The following is a 5,814-nucleotide window of genomic DNA, read 5'->3' as shown; positions in this document are numbered from 1 at the left end:
GGGGCGGCCCGAGGGGCTGGGAGTGGGTCCGGCCCACGCTGCGCCTGGGCTGGGACTGGTCCCCCCGGCGCAGTGTAGCAGGAAACTCTCCATGGCTATGTTTTAAAAGACACTCTTAAAATTTAGGGCATAGAAATAAATTCTGTTATGATTTTCTTAATGTTTTTTGCTTTTTTTGCAAACTAGTTATTTATGCATAAATTTCAAAAAGGTAAGCAAAAAATAAAAATAAGATGTTTCATTACAAGGCATTACGGCCAGCTGTGTCTGATGTGTCCACAAGTTGGAGGTCCTTGTGGGAGCCCAGAGCAGGAGCTTTACTACCCTGCAAGTGTGGACGGGACCCTGGGCCAGGGTGGCACATGAGGGGCGGGGCCTCACTGGGCCTGTGTGCAGCAGTCCCTGGAAGTCTCAGGCTACTCCACTCTCTGTCCCTGGGCCTCACACACCACAGGCAGCAAGATTGACCTGCCAGAACTGGCTCCCTGGAGCCGGAGGAAACTGTTAGAAAGCAATCCAGGATGCCCAACACCAAAGTACACAAAAGTGGGAGAAAATTTACAGCATATCATCCCTGATACATGACATTTTCCATGGCTTGTGGTGGTACAACGTCCAAGTATGAGAATCCAACACACTGGAGCGAGAAAGAACAAGTCATTAAGGGGCTTAACTCATCTTGGGTCACTCACAGTATCCTGGCTATGGCTCACCCATCCTCCAAGTTCCTCCAGAAGTACCACATAATTTACTAGTGGCATGAAAACAATCATCAATCTGAGGAAACCTGATGAACATACTAATTGTGGTAACTCTCTGAAGCAAGAAAGTGGCTTCATGTACCTTCTTGAAGTATTAGTAGAGGCTGGCATTTATTTCTATGATTTCAGCTGGAAGGATTATGGTGTAGCATCTCTCACTGCCATCTCAGATATGGTGTAAGTAATGACATTTACCTTACAGGAAGGAAAAGTAGCCATCAACTGTCATGCAGGGTTTGGCCGAACAGGTGATCTAACAGTTTGTTATTTAGTGTTTGCCCCAAGAATGACTGGAGATCAGCAATTATATTTTTGCAGGCAAAGTAACCCCATTCCATACAAACCAGAGGGCAGCTGCTCTGTGTACAGGAATTTGCTTTTTCTAAAACCTCTCCACAGTATCTTCTCTTGCTGTGACACAAAGCACATGCTGTCACGTTAGCCCAATATGTAATTCACCAGCGCCATCTACTTCATGATTCTGAGGCATGACTTCTAAAATACATGCAAAAAATCATTCACCTAGTTTGCAAATTGCTACTGCACTTGGCTGAGAATAGGCAGTTGTGGTAAAGGATGGATGAGAAGGGTCTGGACTCTGCTGAAATTGAAAAGACTGTGTCTGAGATGGTCAGAATGTGCCTGGATAAAGAGTTACTGAGGCACAATAGTCACATAGCTGACCCATTTAATTATACTGAAGTGGCTACAGCCGTTGAGAATCAAGATGTGATTCTTTCCAACGATCAAGAGTTTGACCCTGTTTGGAAGTTTTGAATGCCTTCAGTCCCTGAATCATCTGAAGAAGCAACTGAACTTCAGTGACTTGAACCTGAGGAGAGCAGAGGTTCTCTTTGAGCAAGATGGACTCCATGGACAATGTCTGTCCAGGACTTACTGGGCCACAAGATCCAGCAGCAGAAGCCCAGCAACCACTGATACAACCCACTATCTCCAGCTCTGGATCTCAGTAAGGAAGTGTTGGTTTGCAGTACATTTTCTTTTTGGAACCAGCCTAAGTGTGGTGACTTAGCAGTACACAAAGATGCATCAACCTTTTCCCAAAGGAGGGACATTGTGAAGGAAATACAATGGAGTCGAACCTTCTCTGTGGGTGTTTTATGCTCACACAACCTCAGGGAACCCCATTACACCTACCATTACAAATGCATCCAAGAACCCAGATCCCTTGCACCAGCAAGTGGCCCACTGTCAGTGTGAGCCTCATGGTGGATGAAACTGAGCCTCTGGCATGGAAGCGGGCCGGCCTCAGTGCAGACCCCGGAACTGTGAATCCACTCAAAGGCACAAGTGCTGGTTGGACCTGATAGCTTGGACAGCAAAGATCTGTCTGAAGCACTACCACACATCAATTTGCAGTCTGAACCAAGTATAGAAACAAGGAGAATACTGGCAGCCAAAGCCCTGGCAAACTTAAATGAGTTTGTAGCAAAGGAAGAAGTGAAAAAGAAGGTAGAAATGTGGTAGGTATATTAATTATTTTATTGTATCTAAGCAGGAAATAAGTTATGTCACAGCCAAAATACATTACATTTTTTCAAAATTATTTGTTAAAGAATTGTAAAGATATATTTATATCATAGTCTGAAAGTTGAGGTGTCTCATCTATGACAAGAATTTTATTTTACAGAATGAAATGACACAGCATAATTGCATTGTTTCATTTAAATCTCCTTGTGAAAGAAAGCACATAGCACTATCCTTGGTCTGAACAAGACATTGATATTCATATTTTTTTGTTTGATTTTTTCTTGCTAGCTGGGTTCATGGCTGCAACCAGCCTACAGAAGATGGCATCAAAGAGCAGCCTGAGCCATCTCTGACCCAGTGCCTGGCACAGGGAAACTCACTGAGAAGCACTCTCTGAGAAACATAAAAAATTTCCCAGAACTCCTTGGTGCTAGTGTTCAGTGAGCTCCTTCTTCTCAGCCTCCTCTCCCTCAGACTTGCTGGTCTCAATCTGAGAGGACCACCATCAGGGCTCAGCAAAGCAAATGGAAAAGACCACCAGCCACAATGGTGATGTTACTTTTCGATGTGAGGAGGCCTTTGAGGTCTATTTTGTGGCTTTGATTTAATGTATGAAAACAAGCCTTTAATTGAAATACTCTCTTTTTTTCTGCATTTTATTTTTGGTCTTTGACTTTAAAAAATCCAATTCTGCGAAAACCTAAAATGAACATTATTTGAATAATATGGTATCACCTATACCTATGTTGGGCACTTACACATGCATTATTTTGTGTGATTTTCACAACAGTCCTGCGAGTGATAATGATACCATTCACCAATAGATTCATTGTTCACCTTATATGTTCAGCATTTTAGATGAGACTAAGGGTCCCATACAGCAAATAATTTGCTGAAGATCACAGGGCTTGTGTCTAGCAGAGCCAGTACACATGCAGTTTTTCTTTCCATTGTCACCTTAGGTCCTCAACTCACTGGAAAGTTTCAAGAAGCATTGTAGTTAATTATTTGCCCGCAGTGTTGTTTTTTTTTTCTTTTTTTAGTTTAATGTACTTTCTCTGTTTCGTTGTTAGTTTTTTGTTTTTCAGTTGTCTCCTTAGTCACACTACATTGCATCCAAAGTGACCCTGTTATATACAAGACCTGTGAAGGAATGCAGATGACTGGGAAATATTGAGTTATTTATAAGATCATAAAGAGAAACAGTACAGGAGAGCAGGAGGTCCTTGGCACAGGAGATACAGAGTACAGCTGCTTGGGCAGAGTGCTTCAGCTGCCATTTCCGACCTTTGGGATCCCAGGCACATTATTTCCTTTCTGTTGCTTTTATCTGTGAGGAACCTCCCTGCAGGGCTGTAAAAGCTAAGACATAACTCATGTATTCTGTTTTATGCTTTGGTGTAAGCATTCTGCATATACTGAGTGGGTGAATGAATGAATGGAAAGACTCACTGTATTTGAACTCTGTGGAGTACTATGATGTCCCTGCCAGAGTCTTGTGAGCAGTCTCTACACAGGGCTCAGAGTTAGGGACTCTGAAGAAACCATATCAGTGTGGTGTGTGCAGAGGGACTCAAAAAATGTAGTGGAAAGTGTGTGATGAATCTGAGGGTTCTCTCTGAAGTTTCAACACTAACAGAGTAACCTCAAGAATCTGTGCAAGGTCTCTGGGGAGTGGTCTCAGAGCTGACTGAAGGTCTTTAAAGGCATTGAGAGATCTCTGAGGAGTGGAAGGTCTTTGTGCCAAATGAGAAGTTTCTGTTGGGCTTGTCTATGCTGCTGTTACTGACAGAGCGAGGTCTCCATATATATCTCTAGTTAGTGACTAAGAGCTCTGAGAGCTCTCTGATTGAGGACACTCGGGTGCCTGTGAAATCTGGTGAGTTTTGGGAATGGAGCTGATGAAGGTGGAATTGAGCCTGTGTGAGAGGCAGGATAAGGCCTCACTGCCTAAAGCAGAAAATTTACCTCAGTCTGGGAATATAAAACATCCTACCTGGACAATGCAGGCTATTAGCCACTATGCAACCTTGTGTCTTTCAACTTTGTAAAGCTATAAATAAAGACCCTTACTGTTTACTGGGGAGTCATTTTGCCAATCATACTCTCTGGCTACCATCTAACCCAGCTCTTGGCTTTTTGTCTATCTTTTCCTTATTCTGCCTTGGTGCAACAGATCACAATAAAAGACCTACAAGTGAGGTCTTGGGAAGATTCTGTGTGCCATCTAGAGGCTGGAATAGCAGTCAAGGGAAGAAGGGGTCTCTGTTGGAGTGAAATAAGAACTCAGAGCTATATGAGGTCCTGTGGGAAGACTGGTAGTTCTCACTGTACAACCCCCACACACACAAATACGTGTTCATGAGCTTTCTCTGTGAGCTGTCTCTGTAGGAGATCTGAGGTGTCTCTGCTTGTCTGCAATGCAGGCCTCATGGCCCCTTGTGGAGACTGAGCATCAGGAGAACAGAGGAGCATGCTATTTCCTTGTTTCACCTGATCCATCCGGCCTAGCCAGCTTATGGAACTACTGCTGTCAGAAGCTATGGGGCTGTGTCCAGCACCTCTATATTTCAGAACACACTTTAGGACCTAGAAGCACCCAGATATAGGTACTCCTATGGTCATGGTCCCCACTGGGAACAAGGCTATTTTGTGCCAGAGGGCCCAGCCCATTCTGCCAGCACTGGCACCTCGCATGGCTGGCTCCACACTGGGTACCGACACAGGCATCCAAGTCCCTGGGAAAGGATTTGGCTGCAAGGCCCCAATTGGACTCCAGGGTTAGGTGCCTACTTCTGCCTCCATCTGAGGTACCATCAACTCCCACAGGTAGGGACAGGGCTCATTCCCTTGTCTGGATAAGCTGTGCTTGCTGAATAACACTCGACCCCAGGATTGAGGCCTTAGGCACTGTGCGTGTGCTACCCTATGTGCCACATAGCACAGGAAATGCTCTTGGGGAAATGGCTGCTCCTCTCCCTGCCTCTTGAGCACTGCTGGTTTTGCATGAGGCCCCGGGGCCCACAGGAAGGGAAACTCATATTAGAAATAGTGAGGACAGACCGACTCCTCCTGGACCATCCCTGCTCACAGACAATTGGTCAGGGCACTATCAGCTTTTATGTGTTATAAATCTGTCCTCTGAATCTGGGATAAACAGCACTGGGAGCCAGGCAAGCCTGGCTGTGTGACCCCAGGGCAGTCCCTCAACCTTTCAAGGGCCCCCCTACTATAGGCACAGTCCTGTGACTACACATGTGTGGAAATGTTGCCAGCCTCTGAGTTCTTGTCCACTCTTTTCCACCCACTGTCAGTTCAGCCTCTGTGTAGGAAGTAAACATACGCAAAGATACCCAAGGAACTGATAACAAGTTGATCATCAGGAACAAGCTCTGCTCCCTCTCCAACCTGGTCCTCTGTGCAGGAGTTAAAAATGCTTTCTCTGGAACTGAGATCTGGATAAGGTAGGACTCTGGGGTGGGGCAAGGAGGAGCCACTTAGGGCTTGATGTCACCTCCAATCTGCTGGTAGACAGCAGTAGAGCCTTGGGATCACCCTGTCC

At 45.2% G+C, this 5,814-nt stretch overlaps 1 pseudogene; it reads left to right on the top strand.

Moving 5' to 3' along the window:
• The window catches only part of LOC101581539, a 10,384-nt pseudogene extending 8,135 nt beyond the window's left edge, over window positions 1-2,249 (top strand).
• The last annotated feature ends 3,565 nt before the right edge of the window (window positions 2,250-5,814 follow it).

The sequence above is a fragment of the Octodon degus genome, unplaced genomic scaffold, assembly GCF_000260255.1.
Source record: "Octodon degus isolate 3935 unplaced genomic scaffold, OctDeg1.0 scaffold00569, whole genome shotgun sequence".
NCBI classification, from domain to species: Eukaryota; Metazoa; Chordata; class Mammalia; order Rodentia; family Octodontidae; genus Octodon; species Octodon degus.
Note: the sequence above shows the minus strand (reverse complement) of the source record. Positions and strands in the feature narration are given on the sequence as shown.